The 19935-nt window shown below is 41.5% G+C and overlaps 1 long non-coding RNA gene across 2 annotated transcripts; it reads right to left on the bottom strand.

Annotated features, from left to right (window-relative positions):
• Nucleotides 1–1229: 1229 nt before the first annotated feature.
• On the bottom strand, nucleotides 1230–18877 carry LOC127300077 (uncharacterized). 2 transcript variants are annotated; one of them, XR_011745043.1, is made up of 3 exons: nucleotides 18653–18877; nucleotides 17245–18118; nucleotides 1230–1748 (listed from the first exon to the last, which is right to left on the bottom strand). It is a non-coding gene; the product is annotated as an uncharacterized lncRNA (long non-coding RNA). The 2 variants fall into 2 exon arrangements; XR_011745042.1 differs by lacking the exon at nucleotides 1230–1748 and adding an exon at nucleotides 8237–8302.
• Between the last annotated feature and the right edge of the window lie 1058 nt (nucleotides 18878–19935).

The following is a 19935-nucleotide window of genomic DNA, read 5'->3' as shown; positions in this document are numbered from 1 at the left end:
TTTGCTTAATTAGTCTGAAAAAAATGCATCCGGTGATTGGGCCTCAGTCCAGACCTATCCCTGGTTATTCGGGATTAAACGAACATGGCCTAAGTGATAGTTCAATTCTTTTTTATGCCATGCCAGGTGAGTACATTTTGGGGACGCCCTCCCGAGCCTCCGGTGGCACGCCGAATATCTCAGTCATAGTTTTAAAACCGGACCGGTGATCGAACCGGTGAGGCTCTCGGTTTACGGTTCACTGGTCCAACCGCTGGTCTGCTCGGTTCAATAGCTGAACCGGTAATTGAAAAAATATTATTATTATTAATTATATAATAGAGAAATACTGTGTCAAATAGGTTGACTTCAGTATTATAATCATAAAAGAAGCATTGATTAGATGGTCTCCGCGTACAGGAGAAGCGCATGCATGCTACCTACACGACCTGTGTTCGAATCCCTGTGCCTACGCATACTTTTCCGTTTGCGAGCATAGGAATTTCGTGTGACCGGTTTGATCTGTCTCCGGTTTCCTCCGGTTCAGGTGAAAACTGCAAAAATTCCGGTTCGCTTTCTTGTCCGATCTAGTGCGCCTAACAAACTAGTGGAAACGTCGGTTCCTATTTTTTCCGGTCGGACCGCCGATCCCGTCTGGTTTTTAAAACTATGATATCAGTAGGCCATAGCTTATACGCGCCAGCTTGTGCCCCACCACACCCATCTCTTATGGCAATACGAGGTACATCCGAGCCCGCCCACTTCTTCGTTTTGTTGTGTCACCTCCCTGGTTGAAGGAGGATGACATGGCGAACACATGCTGCACAACACCGGCTAGTGCCTGAAGAGAGAAAGGGAGCATTTCACATCAACTTTTTCCAGAGTTAATGTCCTCATGTTTTACTAAGAGTTGTTTGAGTAACCCTTAATATTTACTAACACCATTCTAAAATATAAGCTTTTTTAAAAAGCTAAAAAAAAATAAGAGTCTCTATCTCTATCTCTATCTCTATCTCTATCTCTATCTCTATCTCTACCATCTAAAAAGGAAGAACTTCCTCTGTTTCCTCCGGTCGGGAGGTTTCGTCACACATATTTTCAATTTGACCAATTTGCCCTCCCACCTTGCCTCAAACAATTCACCACGGCAACATCATTCCAGCGCATAATCAGCGTGGCACAACATCTCTACAGACAACCAAATCGCAGCATTATAATTCATGGCTACCAGAAAGGAAAGTACACACTAATTTAACAACACACCATTACGTCATGGCTACATGAAAGGAAAGTACACACTAATTTGAACCGCCCAGCCATTTCAAAGGAAACTGCAACATTTCAAAGGAAACTCCAGCATTTTAGGGATCTCATGAAAGGAAAGTACACACTAATTTAACAACACACCATTACGTCATGGCTACATGAAAGGAAAGTACACACTAATTTGAAACGCCCAGCCATTTCAAAGGAAACTCCACCATTTTAGGGATCTCTCACATTTTAAAGGAAACTCCATCATTGCGGATCAACAATATCGTTAGAATCCTAATCGCCCAGCCATGCTTTCTGGTGCGTGCATATAAAGGGTACCAGTCATCAGGGAGAGTAATGAGTTTGTCAACTTGAGGTGCACTTTGTTTGAAGAACTTCCCCATCAGGGAAATAGCGGATCACCAGTAAAGGTAACAAATTGTATGTATTTTACTCTCATGCGGATCACCAGTTGTATGCAATTTGTTTGAAGAACTTCCCCATCATGTGAGAATCTGCAGTAATCATGGTTTGAACAAATGCCAATCTGTCAGATCATAATGTTTTAATAGTTCACTAATACCAATCTGATAGGATACTTGAGATTTCATGCTTTGAGATCTATTTACCTTGCCTCATATCAGATTCCCTAGGAGGCCTTGTGTGTCCGGTCATAATGCGTCTAGCCTAATCTTTTGCAGCTCCTGCATCTCTCTTGACCCAAAGTAGATGATGTTGACGTTTTCCTCAAATGTGCTGACTCACTGGCTTCTTTCATTTGCCATACATGTGCTAAATTTGTGGTACTGCCATCAAAGGGAATTCCATGTTAGTTCCCACTGCCATATAGATAGTGTAGCGTGTAGGTGAATTCAGATAACTGAATATTAGGGTGGATCCTATAATGGTTGTCTCCCCTGTAAATTGATTTGAAATTAGATGCATGTGTATTGAAAATAAAGATATACCTTTCATGGAATTGCAAAATCTTTTATAGCTCCTGCATCTCCCGACACCCAAAGTAGATTGTTGACTTTTGCCTCAAATGAGATAAATTCCATGTTAGTTGCCACTGCTGTATAAATAGTGTAGCATGTAGGTGAATTCCATGTTAGGGTGGATTTTATACTAAGGCTGATTATAACATAGTGAAATCTCCCTAGAAAGCAGTCCTATCCTAAAGCTGATTATTTCCCTGTAAAATCTTTCATAATACTCTGGATGCAACTAATATGTTGCCCATATTAAAAATCTGGGGGTGTCCCTTTCCACTGCTGAACAGTTGAAACCATGGGCTTATTTTCTTCTTGAGATCATAGTATATGCAGTAATTTGTAGTTTCCTAATGCCAAAGTTATTTCAGTGATTAAATGCAATTATCAGAGAACAAACCAATTATATTGGAACCTATCTAGGAAGAACAAACCAATTATAAGCATATGTGATAAATCACAGATAGAAGACTGTAGTTAACATAGAGAGTACGAGATCAAACTAATTTAACAGTATACTTTTTCCTACCAAAAGACCAAAGTATACTTTTTATTTTGTGCCCGGCGCTGTCGATCCCTTCAATTACCCTTTAAAAATCCAGCTAAGTTAAATAGTAATCTCGCTCAAAGTTCTCATACTTGTCCTTTCAATAACCCTCATATGATCCGCTTGATTATCTTTTTATTTTCTATTGTAGATGAGCACAACCCTTTTACCCATGGAAGCGATGACCCATGAGAAGATGGAAGCGATGAGCCATGAGAAGATTAAAGAATACATCATGTCTTTCCCGCCTAAGACTAAACTGGTGCGGATACTTGACGCATGCTTGACGCGCACTGATATAGAGTGCTTGTTTGATCAAAACGGATGGTTATGTGGAGACGTAAGTAACATTTTCTATATTTTAAAATATGTGCATTCTATTGTAAATCTGATTTTCATTTTTCACACTACATTTGCTCCAAACTACAGGTCATGAATGCTTATATTTACTACTTAAGGGCTCAAGAGCATCTATCTACAAGGGCAGGTGGTCAGGTTTGGCTTGAAAGCACTCATATTTCAAACTTGATGCGTCGAGATGCCACAAATCCTATTAGTGCGAGTGAAGCTGACAAGGTTATAGAACGTGTGCTTAAATATCTTAAGCATGACATGGTAACATCACAATATTTTCTGATTACACACATAATTAAATACAAAGCTATTGCTACCACTTACTTTCTTTCTTGTCAGCTCTTTGTGCCCGTTAACGCGAATAGAAATCATTGGATTCTATTTAACGTCAATGGGCCCAGCCGCTGCATACAAATATTTGATTCTTTTGGTCCAAGCATGGAGCGTCCAGACCTACAAGTTACGGTAATCACTGGACACCCTCATATTCATGTTTAATTGTTTGCGGAAAAAATGTTCTATATTTTTTATAACCTTGTCATTTCCTTTTCTATTTAACAGCTACAGGGTCTCCAGAATCAGCTTGCACATGCTGCTCAGATGGGTGATTTTAATCTAGGTGAGAAGTGGCAAGACCTTGAAATAACTACCTGGCCATGGGAGGAGTCTATTCAGGACCCACTACAGACAGATGGGTATGTACCAAGGTATTATCTTTTGCTATTTAAAAAGTGGTTGGACTTGCATCAATGAATTGTTATAATGGTGCAGCTCATCATGCGGTTTGTTTGTGATCAAACTCATGGAAGAATGGACAGGCCACAAACTAGCACATGATGTAACACAGGTACTTTCAGAATGATTCAAAAATTAAATATTATAGCTGATGCAATAACATTGATGCCATTAATAATTTGCACTACTTATTTTGCAGGATGTTATCAAAAATTTTAGGAAGCAATTACCTTTACTTCTGCATGATACTGTTCTGAATGATTTAAAAGGAACCCCAGAATATGAGCATCCAGACAATGATGCAGATACAGGCGATGTCATTATGTGGGACAAGAATTGCCCTCCCCCTAAACGATCTGAGTTGCTCAGTGACACTTCACTTCCTTCTAGGATGGCCAAACCGATTAACAAATATGAGTTATTGTCCAAACTTAGGAAATATATTTTGGATGTTAACGATGAAGAGAGCATTAAGTAAGTGCAATTTATATACGATTTTGCCCAATTTGGAGTGTTATGTTTATCTGTGGGTTAACTTCGTGCTTTGTTTGGTAGAGAAATATGGATTCAGAGCTCTAAGCCCTACCCAATTAGTATAAGTCTTAAACAACTGAAAGACTTGTTGAAGGAGACAAATGGTATAGACACTGAATGTTTCAACATGGCTGTACGAGTAACCGCTAAAGACGAAGCCCGATTGCTTATGGACAGTAATTATCACATTATGGATCTCAGATTTTGCGTGAGTACTAATGTTTAGCTTCATCTTACATGCTATACCATATGTTATCTAAAATAATTTCTACTATTTAAACTCTCATTTCAGACGTTGGTGACTGACTCCACAAGAGACCCAAAGCAGCGTTTACCCTTTGACGCTAAGCGCCAGATCATGGCAACAATGTGTGACTGCTGGCCAGGAATGGAGTTCCATGTTTCAGCCTGCAACTCGGTAAGTCTGCTATATGGAAGATACATACAGTTTGCATCACACATACATGGTAATAATTAATAATACAATCTTATGCAGATTTTGATACCGTATCGTACCTGTGGCCGATACTATATTCTATTTGTGTTCAACCTGGATCAACGAACCGTTACTCTACTTGATCCCATTCCTAGCACAGACATGTGTCCAACAAGACTCCATCAGAAATATATATTCAAGCTCAAAGAAATATCATTCTACCTGAACATTGCTCTTCAAGACGCAATAGAAGGATGGAAAGATGACATTTTCCTATGGCGCCGCATCACACTATCTGGACTGCCTACAACCCATGACAGGTGATAATCCATGGCATAAGATTGTATTGACCATATCTTGTCTAAGTCTCGCTAACAACAAATGTGTACTTTTTATATAGCCACATGTCAGGATTCTTGGTGCTCAAGTTTATGCGGTGGTGGGATGGTCAAGAAGTTGTCCGAGCAAATGACACGGTCTGTATTGAATTAAAATCTACAATACTTACTATTATGTCTCTTCGGCAGTATTGATGTATAATGCATTTGCAGGTTGGTTATGCCCTACGGAACAGAGCGGTGGTACACATGCTTTCGTACAAAGATAACGAAAGTGGAGCCAACATCCCACAATTTGTTAGAGATTTGGTCAACCTGCTAGGATCAGATTTTTTTGTTTGAAAGGTTGCCGGTTTGGCTATTTTGAACAATTCCAGTTTATTGTTTTTTATTGTGTACTCCTATAAAAGAAACTAGAGGATCTGATTTGAATGCTGGATGTTGGCTGAATGATATTTTATTACATTATTGATATAATGTCATCAATTGTTAAATTGTGTATCAGCTTATGCCTCTGATTGTTATATATATGCTCAATACAGGCTGATTTTGGTGGGAATGAGTTTTTCCTGATTTATTCAAAATGATACATGGAAGTGCATGGCATGTTCAAGCCAAATCAGCCTTGTGCCAGTGAATGCGCTTGTACTGTCAAAATACAAGTGCACGTCGATTTTATAAATACTGACGCACATGATGTAGATAAATCAGGGGCTTTTGACTTTTGAATTTTTCAACATCATATGGAAATAAGTGATCATTGACAAACCACATCAAGAGTGGTTGCAAAAGTGTACAAGTCACTTAGCTTATTAGCAAACACTTCTTACTGTGGATATATTGCATTTCAAAAACAACATATCAGGCATGGGGAGTCAAAAAATTTGACAAAACCGATCGCATGAAACATCTTGTAATGTATTAACCAGAAAGCATCTAACTGCATTTTAACTGCTGCCCAGAGTTTGAGTATCATTTTCTCAAACCAAATTACATTTTAAGAAAAAAAGAATGACCTGTTGTGCTTGTACTATCAAAATACAAGTGCACATCGTCCTTTATAAGTATAAATTAATTGTGAATTCAGAAGTTAAAGAACTCTACCTCCATATACTGACGCAATTGATGTAGAACCACCAGAGGCTTTCACTTATGAATTTATCACAACAACAGGGAAATAATTTATGATTGATGAAGCACATGAAGAGTGGCTGCAAAAGTGTACAAAACACGTAATAAATAAGCGAACACTTCTTAATATGAATATATTACATTTTAACAGCAACTTATTAGGAATAGAGAGTCAACAAAATTAGATTGAACCGATCGCACGAAACATCTTGCAATGTATTTAACTAGAAAATTTGGTTATGCAGCTGTGATAAAATCTAACTGCATTTTAAATGTTACTCGGAGAGTGAGTATCATTTTCTCAAACCAAATTATACGTCAGAAAAAAATGGCATTGACTTGGTGTTTATAACCTATATGTAGTTCTGATTAGCAAACACTTGGAGAATATTTATGCTTCTTGATAAATTTATGAATTAGCCAAGTTTCTACAGTACAGTAATAGTATATTACGTGATTGAAAACTACAGGCACCAACCACCATGTAAGTTAGCAGCCCAATATAATATCTCGGTATAGACTTCGTTTAGGCCAAGTTTCGTGCATTTTATTGATCTCTCATTATGAACTGTATCAAATATTGGAGATAACCTTACTTCTACATAAACTTATATAAGGAAGTTGATTTTACGTATAGAATTATTCTAGGCCAAGTTTCATGCATTTCATTGATCTCTCATTATGATCTGTATCAAATATTGGAGATAACCTTCCTTGTACATATAATTATATAAGGAAGTTGATTTTACGGCACATTATTCATTCCATAATTACTCAGTCAGATTACGTCGCCTGATTGGTGGTAATTAAGTATACAAAAATCACCTTCCAAATGTGGAGAAACCTCACACATAATTCGCTATACTCCACCGACAGCAAAATAACCAACCCCCCTGCCCCAGATTTCGCTCCACTCCATCGAGCAAATAATCACGGCGAGCAAAACCCGACGTATGCAAACATCTACGGCGGTGCAAATTGTTAGAGGCCGTCGACGTATCAATTTTATATCAGGGTTCCATTGAAGGTAAGCATATTATCTTGGTAATTTATTAGTCCATATTAGCATTCAAAATGTTTTGAATGTCATCTTACATGGTCTCCATTTTCAAAATATGTATTTTGGTTCAATATGATACCCATTAGGTGCCAAGTGTTTAGATGAAAAAGGAGAAACTATCTCTGAATACCAATTCATAATTTCTAGGGAAGAAAAATATGTATGTTCGCACACAAGAATTTTTCTGAAACTTCAAGTGAATGCAATGATTTTCAAACATCTTATTGTGATTTGAATATGTAATAGCTAAGTGCAACCCAGCTCTGAAGTATTTTTTGGTGAGAAACCATTGCCTCTAATGGGTGTGGAGCACTATATGCTGAAACCCCTTTCTGTTTATAACATATACCACAAGGAAACAAAACGTAGAAAGATTTTTGGCTACAGAATTAGAGACAATCTAACTCTATTTTAGAGCACACTCCTTGAGTACAGTAGTTAATGACAGAAAATCTTAGTCTGTCCAAGTCATAGGTATTAGTGAGAACGTTATGAAAGCAAAAAATGTTGAAGAAAATTTCTTCTATGGTTCAATCCAGCAAAGAGTTGCATCACCATATGAAAAAGAAAAAAATTGGACATGTACCTGAAGTTGATTCGAGCACCACCTGAAGTACTTAAAAAAATATCTTCAGAAATATCCACCCTGGTTCCATCACAATTTGTTAGTATGTGTATAGTTCCTAAGTATACAGATAAGCTAAAATGCATATTTGCATGCAAAATTTTATTTTTAATTATAATTGCAAGGAGCCTATAACTCATCGACACCAGAAGAAAACATTAAAACAAGAACAATGGTCAAGGGAAATACCCATCCAGGCGGAACCTCTCTCGGGCATCCATCAATTGCGGTGCGGTGAAGAGGCCAGTGGGGAAACCGCGAGATCGGAGGATCGACTCGGTGAATGTACATCCAGTTTTATATGATAATCTCCATATCTATAAATTTTGCAAATGCAGATTACTGGTAAATGATAATATGCAGATTTACTACTCTTTATCTGGTGCACCTTATTTGTCTTCTCATTTCTTACAAGATGTAACACTTTGCAAAACTAACTTGAGAAACATTCCAGTGAAACTAGATTATGTTGCATCACCAGGCACCTCTCTTATATGAAGAGCATGTCAAAACAATTAGTACTGAATGCAATAATTTATACATTGCAGATGGATCCATCGACACGATCAAGTGACCGTACTCCTTTCAAAGACTTGTCCAACACCATCAAAACAAGTAAAAACTATGATATATTCTATGTAAGTGAATCAACTGATGCTCAACAACTGATGGTGTCTTGTGTTTTATTAGGTGTTGCCGACAGCAGTAATGGAGGGAAACCTACAGATGCCAAAGAACGCAATAGACAACGTGCTCGACGAAGATATGCAGAAATGGATAGAGAAAAGAAAGATGAGATGCTTAGGAAGCGTCGTGAATCGTATCAACAAAAGAAAGCTAAACTACAATGCATGTCTTCTGCTATATGCACATCAGAGTCACATGGAGGTCCATCTGCACTCTCTCAACTACAACTCATGACTGTTGTTACAGGTGTAATTTAACATCGTCTGCAAATCTTCCTTTGTTTTTTTGATGACATGTCCACACAAGTTATTGTATTTTCAGTACTACAGTGTTTAATCTCATCATTATACAGTTCATCTCTATAATGCAACTAATCCACCTTTGGGTTTTAACAAGTAGACACTGCTACGAACAACGAAAATGTGGCACCTGGTGAAAATCAAGCATACCAAATGTATACAACACATATTTCATCTCAAGGGAAAGAAAGCATGGTCAATGGTATGATGGCAGCTAATTTTCTAACAAAATGACCACAACTATGTACTAATTCATGTCTATTTGTAGCTAATCCGGGTGATCATTGGGTTTTAACCAGGAGACACTGCTACGAACAAGGAAAATGTGGCCCCTGGTGAAAACCAGGCATACCAAATGCATACAGATCATATGTCATCTCAAGGGCAACAAATCATCGTCACTGGTATGAATGCAGCTAATTTTCAAATAAAATGAATGAAACTATCTACCAATTACCGTCTACTACCTAATACACATGATCTTTTGGGTTTTAACCAGGAGACACTGCTACCAACAAGGAAAATTTGGCCCCTGGTGAAAATCAAGCATACCAAATGCATACAGCTCATATGTCATCTCAAGAGGAAGAAAGCATCATCATTGGTATGAAGTCAGCTATTTTTCAAATAAAATTAATGCAACTATGTACTAATTCATCTATATTTTGTAGCTACATTCCTTATATTTTTTCTTGTGTAGAATCTGTTGATGGACCCACATCAATCAACATTCAAACAACACCCATATGTCCAAATGAGCTGAGGAGGCAACGAAGTAGGGAACGAAATGCACTTATGGACAGCACGAAAAGAGAAGAATCACTCAAAAGAGAACGTGAGCGGAAAAGGCAACGATATGCACAAATGAATACCGACGAGAAAAGTGAAGTGCTAGCAAAAAAACATGCTGCCTATCAACAAAAAAAAACATTAGCAGGTAAAGAATTACTTTCAGGTTTCCCCGTTGCTTCTAGCACATTGGATTTCTTATTAATCATGTTTTGACGGCTACATGCACACATTTTTATATCATGTCGTGTTTTCAGATCAAATTGAAGCAAAACGTGCTAGGGAAAGGCTCCGTTATGCCGATATGACTCCTAATCAAAAGCGTTCTAAGCAAGCTCTCAAAGACTCGCGACGCAATAGTCTGAGCAAAGAATCCATAGCCATGGAGAACCCATGTTGGACACCTGAGCCTATTCATACTCCTGGTCCTCAAGGTTCCATACCCACATGTGATTGGCATATCCCCGATTTCAGCGGAACCCCTATTTATATCCAACCTACTACAGAACAAATGTCAGGGGAAGTGACCCCTAACATGGATGTTGGTAATATATCACGGAGAAAACATGTAACACCTGGAGAAAGGCATACGTTGCTAGCTCTCCGAAATGAATCATTCTATGAAAATTGTAAGAAGCATGTGGTTGCATCAGCAGATGAAAATCCATGTATAACCATGGAAAATGTTACTGATACGCCACCGCAATCAACCATTCTTAACTTTGGTAATTTTCATCTCTTCAATTTTCGATTGCTCGAAGTAAGTCGTTAACGGTTTTAAAGACTATACTTACATACTGTGTACGCAGGAACTACTTCTCCAACGCCCGAGATACCGAGACGCCAAACTCAAACTCAGTCACCAGCCAATGATACTGAGATGCCAACGCAATCAGCCATGGAAAATGGTACCGAGACGCCAACGCAATCAGTCATCTTTAAATTTGGTAATTTTCATATCTTCATTTTTCTTCTGAAGGTTGTAATGACCATACTTTCATGCTTTATACGCAGAAACTACGCCTCCGACACCTCGAATCCCCGAGATTGTTCAGAAACATCAAACACAATCAGCAGCCAATGACGACGGTAATTATTAAACGCGCATTCATTCCATGCCTATTTCAAACATGTTCTCATATAAAAATATAATTATACTACAGGCGAGGAGGGTGTCATATTAGAAGAAGACTCAGAAGACGAGGAAGGTTACATGTTTGCTGGACAAGGTAATTTGGTCATGTTCTAGACCTATCGTGCACATATTCCACATAATATTAGGAGTAATGTTGTTATCCACCTTTTCAGAAGAGGATCTCGACGAGGATGTTGAAACAGATGAGGTCAATGATGGCTCTGCTTCGGTTCCAAACGCCCCAGATCCATATGACATGGTGTACAACAAAATACCAACTGACACGCACATGCTCAAGCCTGTTCCCGACTGCACACATAAACATTGTGGTGCAAAGAGGTTCGAGCATGAGCCACCAGGATTTTGCTGTCGTAATGGGCAGATCAAGCTAGCCAACACGGTTACACCACCCGGTCTCGAGCGGCTTTGGACAAGCGAAGATCCTGATGCTAGGCATTTCCGTGATAACATTAGGTTTTTCAATGGACATTTCTCATTCACCTCACTATACTGCAACCTTGATGGTGATACCACTAACACATCAAAGCATCCTATCTACACTTTTCGTGCTCATGGCCAAATGTACCACAACATAAGGTCATTTGGCAGACTAGATGGTCTGCAAGGCAGTCACCTGGAGCTTTACTTCTTTGATGACGACCCCAATTTAGAGCACAGGTATCGTTGCTGTCGCAAGGAGCAATGCGCAAAAGACAAAGAAGTAATCACACAGATGGTCAACATACTTCGTGATAATCCATACTCTGAACATCTACGGAGTATGGGACAGGTTGAGGATGTTGATGATTATCGTATCACACTAAACCTTGACCAAAGGATGGACCAGAGAAGATACAATGCACCTACCACTTCCGAAGTAGCCGCAGTGTGGGTGGAGGGGAGCGAACGACGAAGACAGTTCGACCACAGCGTGATCTTGCAAGGCAAAAACAGAGATATTTATGGTATCAAGTCCTATCACGGATGCTATGACGCGCTCTCGTACCCACTATTCTTCCCTAGAGGTGAGCTTGGGTGGCATACCGATATCCCAAAGAAAAATGTGTCGTATGATACTGTGATGGCAGCTCGTGAAGCTCGTCTAGCTCGTCGTAATAACGACGAGTCCTCCCAATTCCTCGATGATAACAATGATAATGGTGATGAAGATAATGATCCAGGTTTGTGTTTTGATTGTTTCTTACATGCGCACTACATGATAACAAAAATGATCTCCCGTTTCTAACACCACTCATTCCAAATTCTCTATGCAGTTTCCGGAGGAAATAAATGTGTGTCTGTGCGGGACTACTACTGCTACAAATTCCAGATGCGTCCAGGGATATTTAACCCGATCCTCCATGGAAAGCGATTGTTTCAGCAGTTCGCGGTCGACACATATATCAAGATCGAGAACTCACGGTTGGACTATATATGGAATCATCAAGATACCATAAGGGCGGACCTGTACCAAGGTCTGATGGACAGCTTGCATGCCGGTGAGGGATCAGCCGATGCTATTGGAAAGCGTACAGTGTTATCTACGTCATTTATTGGTGGTCCACGTGACAAGAGGCGTCGCTACATGGATGCGATGGCCTTGGTACGCAAGTACGGCAAGCCGGACATTTTTCTCACGATGACATGCAATCCTAACTGGGATGAGATCAAGCGCGAGCTCTACCCTGGGCAGACACCTCAAGATCGCCCAGACCTTGTTGTCCGTGTCTTTAGGGCGAAACTAGAGGAACTCAAGGACAAGTTGCTTCAGAAGGACATCCTTGGCAAGGTGAAAGCATATGTGTACGTGGTTGAGTTCCAAAAGAGGGGCCTTCCACATGCCCACTTCTTGCTCATCATGGAGGGGCGATTCAAGCTCACATGCCCCGAGCAATATGACAAGCTTATCTCAGCCGAGCTCCCTAATAAGATAAAATACCCGGACCTGTACAAGATGGTAGTGAAACATATGATGCATGGCCCATGTGGTGTTTTGAACCCTGATTGTCCATGCACGAAGGGTCGTGCTGCTTGCAAAAATCAGTACCCTCGACCTTTCAATATGGCTACCTTACAGGGAAAGGACTCGTACCCTCTATACAGACGACGTGACGATGGTTGTAAAGTAATGGTTCGAAAGGAGTTGCTAGATAATAGGTGGGTTGTCCCATACAACCCTCACCTTTTGCGTCACTTGAATTGTCACATCAATGTTGAGGCATGCTCGAGCATAAAGGCCGTTAAGTACCTATTCAAGTACATATACAAGGGACATGATCGGGCTTCTATCACAGTTAGCGAGGCTGACAAGGCAGATAGCAACGGGGACATAGATGAGATCAAACAATATAGAGATGCGAGGTGGGTGACTCCTCCTGAAGCCTTGTGGAGGATATACGGCTTTGAGTTGAGTAAAAATTCGCCACCTGTGATGCAGCTGCAGCTCCATCTAGAAAACTGTCACATGGTTTCATTCAAACAGAGCCAAGATATCCAGCAGGTAGTAAATCGTGAAGGTGTTGAGAAGTCAATGCTTACTGAGTACTTTGAGGCAAACAGATTACACGAGGAGGCCCGTGGTATCTTGTACAGGGATTTCCCCGAATGGTACACTTGGCAGAAAGGTAAGAAAGGTCAGGGTAAATGCTGGAAGAGAAGGTATGTAAAAAAAGATGGTACACCTTCGAAAAAGATACAGGTTGGAAGGATTGTGTCGGCTCACCCAGCGGAAGGGGATCGCTATTACCTGCGAGTCCTTCTAAACCATGTCACTGGGGCCACCTGCTACAATGACCTAAAGACGGTGAATGGCCAGCTTTTGGGATCCTTTCGTGAAGCTGCAGAGAGAAGGGGGTTGATCGAAGGGGACAACACATTGGATGACTCCCTTACAGAATCTACACTATTCGAGATGCCGTCATCTCTACGAAGGCTCTTTGCAACAATATTGGTATTCTGCGAGCCTAGCGATGTGCGCGGGCTCTGGGATAAGCACTTGGACGCAATGTCGGAAGACTATCGCCGCACCGATCCATCCAATGTTGTAGTTGAGCAGAAGGTTTTGATAGATATCAAGAATATGCTACAGTCAATGGGCAAGGACATAAAGTCATTTCCTCTTCCTGATATCGATGAGAAATTTGACAGCGCCACTGGTGTGGAAAGGGAGATCTTCGAGGAGTCTGTGATTGAGCCCAACGAGGAGGACATAAATCTATCAGACTCATTGAATACGGATCAGAAGGCTGCGTATGAAAAAATTATGTCTGCTGTTCGTGGCGATGAGGGTGGTGTGTTCTTTGTGGATGGACCTGGAGGTACCGGAAAGACTTTCCTGTACAGATCATTGCTCGCAACGGTTCGCGGGCAGAAAAAGATTGATGTAGCAACAGCTACATCTGGTGTTGCAGCTTCCATAATGCCTGGAGGGAGAACAGCTCATTCCCGATTCAAGATACCACTAAGCATTGACGATGGCGGGTATTGCACCTTCACTAAACAGAGCGGTACTGCCAAGCTCCTACAGTCGGCTTCTCTCATTATCTGGGATGAGGCTTCCATGACAAAGAGACAAGCAGTCGAGGCGTTGGACAACAGTATGCGCGATATAATGAGCCGTCCAGATCTACCGTTTGGTGGAAAGACGGTCGTGTTTGGTGGAGATTTCAGGCAGGTCCTACCTGTTGTCCGTAAGGGGTCGAGGGCTCAGATAATTGATGCGTCGCTACGTAGGTCTTACCTTTGGGATTGCATGACTCACCTAAAGCTCAAACGCAATATGAGGGCACATAGTGATCCTTGGTTTGCGGAGTACCTACTGCGCATCGGTGATGGTGAGGAGGAGGCCAATGGTGATGGTGACATATGTCTTCCTGACGAGATATGTGTGCCATATACTGGGAAGAAGGGCCCCGACCTTGATAAACTAATAGACAATGTTTTTCCCAACCTTGGTGCTAACATGTCAGACCCAAACTACATCACATCCAGAGCAATCTTGTCTACACGAAATGATTGTGTTGATAGGGTTAATTTGAAGATGATTAATCGATTCCAGGGACAAGAGATGGTGTACCGTAGCTTTGATTGTGCGGTTGACGACCCTCATAACTACTACCCTCCTGACTTTCTTAACACACTGACCCCTACTGGTCTGCCCCCACATTTGCTGAAGTTGAAGATCAACTGCCCTATCATATTGCTCCGAAACATTGACCCTGCAAACGGACTTTGTAATGGCACGAGGTTGGTGGTTCGAGGATTCCAAAGGAATGTCATCGATGCAGAAATTGTTTTGGGTCAACATGCTGGAAAGCGGATCTTCCTGCCAAGGATCCCACTTTGCCCCTCCGATGATGAGATGTTCCCTTTTCACTTCAAGAGGAAACAGTTTCCTGTTAGGCTCAGCTTCGCCATGACGGTTAATAAGGCACAGGGGCAAACTATACCTAATGCCGGTATTTACTTGCCCGAGTCTGTGTTCTCTCACGGGCAGTTATATGTCGCGCTATCTAGATCTACCGCTAGAAAGAACGTAAAGATTCTTGTCATCCCAGATGCTCATAACAAGGAAAAAAACTCTGCTGAAAGCAAAAAGAAGCGGCGTCCTGTCAATACCTACACGAAGAACATCGTCTGGAAGGAGATATTTACATCGTAGGTCAGATACTTCGCACTTGTACTTATATTTATATAGTAATCAGCTCCATTGTGGTGATCATCTTAGAGTCCAAATTCCATAGTTTATTTGCATCTATGTTGTTCTATCTAGATAACTACTTTTGATGCTAACCATATTTGCATCTATGTTGTTCTATCTAGATAACTACTTTTGATGCTAACCATATTTTTGTTCATTTGCAGGTTTTGTTTAGATCAAACTATATATAATATAAGCATGAAAGAGGAGGGATGTTTTCGAGAAAGAGGACGGATGTCGATGCTGGATATAAACGCCTTCTTACAATATCCCCACTCTGTAATAAATCATGGGACAATTTGCATGAAAGAGGACGGATGTCAATGCTGGATATAAACTCCTTCTTACAATATCCCCACTCTGTAATAAAGCATGGGACAATTTGCTATTCATCAGTGATTATACACTGCTTTTGTATTTTATGCACAACAAAGGACATGTTCAGGAAGTTTTTTTTTCATTTTTAACATTTATTTATAGTGCATGGTAATAAACAGTTTTGGTCGCTGGTGATAAACATAAAGCATGTGTGATTGTTATTTGTCATTTCTACCAAGCTAAAAATAGTGTGAGGCTCTCCGGCTATCTTCACAAGCTGGTACCGAAAACTTGAAAAAATTCATGTTTGGCTGAATCTCTCATCTTATATCTCAGTAACAAAGTTCATTATGGTACCAAACATTATAATATCCCTGATTAACATGTAGGAAGAAATTGTAGCCAAGTACAATGCTTTTTAATTTCTCTATTTTGGGGCCAGGGTTAGAAACGTTATTCAAAAACTGTGTTTTTCAGAAATGTATGGAGTTTTCTGGTTAATAGTATATGTCCATAATAGCAAGAAAGGGAAAAAGGTTACATGCGTTTTTTTCTAACCATGTATATATTTCTTTATTCTAAAATGACTACTAACAAGAGCTTCTTCAAGATGATCCATAGAAAAGCAGTAGAAATTTTTAAATATGGTGCAACTTGCAAGTCACGAGTTTATGAGAAGCATATTATTTCAGCACAGGCACTTTTGATCTGATCTTGGGTAATTGTCATTCATTTTTGCTGTTTGCAGCTCTACAAGGCTGTACTACGTGTTTAAAATTAACAACTAGAGTCACATAGAGTTCTCCATCATGGAAAAGCACTTCCACCAGGAAGGCAATGCAAACAACAAAGAGACCTTGCATTCAAAAGAATAATTGATGCAAACAGAAAAGGTCCAGTAGAGTTCTCCATCACGTTTTTGAGATCACATATCATTTTTTACGTTTTTCAGCCAAGGTCTGCTATATATTGTGACACAAAAGAAGTGACGCAAAACATCTTCAACACTAGAACAGCAGGATGTAATTTAGGAAAATCTGGCAATATATACTCTGCTAAGAAACAATATGAGTAACACTAGAACCGCAGTATGTAATTTAGGAAAGACTGGCTATATATGCTCTGCTAAGAAATCAATAAGAGTAACAGGTGTTGCTAAGGATGTCCTGATAATTTATTTATCTGTATGAAACATGTACTAAACATTCATAGGAGTTGATAATTTATCATTATGAGGAATTTATGAAGCTCGAGAAAGGCATCGATGGATAGTAGTTTCAAAAGTTGAATGGAGGATTATTGTACTTTGAATAAGTAGAAAGAAATACTGACCAGGCATGCCCAATCGAGAGCGATTAGAGGAGCGCTGCCTCTGAGATCCACTGTGTGATGCACGGTTGCTCTGATCAGTGGGCTTGCTAGACTTTGTACGCTGCTTTCTTACTGTAAGGAGACGCACATCCTCTTTCCACAGGTGCCGCAACACCTTGAATTTAAAGGTGAGCGTTTGCTCTTTGAATCTTAGTTCAGTTTTGCGTATGGCAAGCTTCTTTCTGATACTCAGGTCATTCTTCCTTTGGCTTGAAAAATGAGCCAATGCCGACAAATCAAGACAAGGTTGATCAGCAGGCAAAGGTTTGAACGCCAATTCATTGAATTCTCCGGCTATTTCATTGTTCAGGACGTGCAACACTCCCTTCTGGAGAGACTGCCATTACATTGTGAACAGGAGCAGTCTCAACTTCCATGGAGATCTTGCAGGGAGAGAGCTCCCCTTGTTCTTTCAGAGGAGATGATGTTTCACATGTCTCAGGCTTGACCGGAACCTTTGGCGTCCCACTAGAAGGTAAAGGGTTTTGTGCATTTTCAAGAGGCCTATTTTCAGGTTCAGTGGTCACTAATTTAAGATCACATTCCAATGAATCAATCTCAAGTTCAGTCTTTTCGAGCTCCTTGGCAATGTTTTCTTTCAGTAGCAATAACTTACTGGAGTTGGTCAGTCTTCTAGAATCCCCAGAACAAGAATCTTCATGCTACAGTAGTTCAGCAAGGACATTTGCAAGAGAACCAATGGGATCACCATCAAGCTGACATAACTTGACAGGGATTTCATCATTGTAAGCCTGGGCTTCAGCCCCAGGGATATCTTTATTGGACATTGCGGCCATATTTGCTGTGAGTTCACATGATTTATCTTCACGGGCTACTGCAGTTAAACATGCAACAGAGAAGTAAGCTATCAAGAAATTTTATGACCATTGTTTCTACATACTCAATTACATTGAATAAAAAGATCATGACACTAGCACGGCAGAAAATAGTTAAGCCAAGTACCAGGAGGTTAATGAACTGCTGCAACTACAGGAATTTATCAGGACGATTTATGTACTTCTCCAACTACAGGAATTTCAATCTCAACTGAATCAAACAGAAAGGTCTATATAAAGGGGATGGAAGGTCATGATGTCTACAAGGGAGGACCATCTGGACGTATGCATTTGGTATCATGGTAACTTGGGTAAGATGAATATAAGACCTATGTTATCTCATTGCACATTTATGTATATATAACACCTATGTTAATTCCGCTACACTAATTCATATGCCCTAATGGGTGTCAAAATTACATAACACCAATTCGGCAACAGAATGGAGGTCTAGATTAAGAAGGAAGTAATTAAACAAGGGAAAAATCAAATGGTCGACAGCAAGGAAAACAAGGTCAAAAGAGGTTGCATACCTGGAGAACTAGATGCAGGTGCAGATGATGGTGCCGGCTCTCTGGTGACCGGGATCTACGATGGGGGAGTGCGGCCGGAGCGAGGGCAGCGGCCGGGAGGCAGGGGAGGGGGCTGGTCGTCACAGCAGCGGTAAGGAGGCATGGAAGGGAGCAGGGCAGGGGCGTAGAGGAGGAGGAAGTCGTCTCGCCGGCGGAGGGGAGGCACGGGAGGGGGCATCCCTGGCACCGGCAACAGAGGAAGAAGTGGGGAGTGCGGCTTGTGGATGAGGCAAGAGAGAGTGGGAGCATGTGAATGGGGATTTGTCCACTTCATGACATGGTCTTTTTTTTGCGAATTGACATGGTCGTTTTTGTGTAAGTGAGCATGATTTTCATATAAAAAAGTATGCACAATTTTCACCTTAAATAGTGCCCCGATTAATACAATTTCAGGCTTTCAGAAATAGACCAAGAGAATATCTCCGGTCGCGTTCCCCAAACCGTCCCCCAAAACGATTTGGGGCACGCCGGACAAAAAAAATCTTCCCAGCCGCGTCCCCCAAACCCTTTTTTTTTGTCCGGCGCTCCGAGTCCGTCCCCGCCCCACAGGGGACGCTCCGGGCACGCCGGACACAACGAAAAGCGAGGTGAAGAGACGCAGGCCCGACGCGTCAGCGGCTCGGAAGCCTAAAACCCCGTCGCCTACCTTTGTTCAAGCGACGTTAATGGCGTCTCAGTTTTCCCAAGCAACGCAAGGACGCGTCTCGCCGTGCATGGCCGCGTGGCCGTCCGCACCGGTTTTATTGCGTGCAACCACCCGCTGCCACCGTTGTACATTAAGAGGCTCTGAAGTTCATCCCAATCTCTCGCCGCTCCCAAATCTTCTCGTCGCCGCCCCCAGATCTTGTCCTCGTCGTTCCAAGCAATGTCGTCGTCCTCCCGCAAGATCGCCGCGGCGAACGGCTTCGGCCGCGGCAGCCTCACCGTGAAGAAGGCGTGGGCGCTGTACCACGTGGGATCACCCGTCCCGCCGGACATGTGCCTGCCAAGCAGCGGCGGTTGGAAGATGGCCGTGAACGGCATAGGCGTCCCGCCGCCGTCCACGCCAGGCACGTAGCGCTGAAAGGATGCCATCAGGGCCCGGCGGGCTGAACTCGACGCCGAGGAACGGGCCGATCCGACCTGGGCAGCCAAAAACAACGATGCCTGGTGGGGCACCTACTCCAGGCCAAGTACGACATGGAGATGCGCAGCACCACCGGCCTCATCGGCTGGCCGAACAGCTGGAACAGTGATGAGCCTGT

This window comes from Lolium perenne, chromosome 5 (assembly GCF_019359855.2).
Source record: "Lolium perenne isolate Kyuss_39 chromosome 5, Kyuss_2.0, whole genome shotgun sequence".
NCBI classification, from domain to species: Eukaryota; Viridiplantae; Streptophyta; class Magnoliopsida; order Poales; family Poaceae; genus Lolium; species Lolium perenne.
Note: the sequence above shows the minus strand (reverse complement) of the source record. Positions and strands in the feature narration are given on the sequence as shown.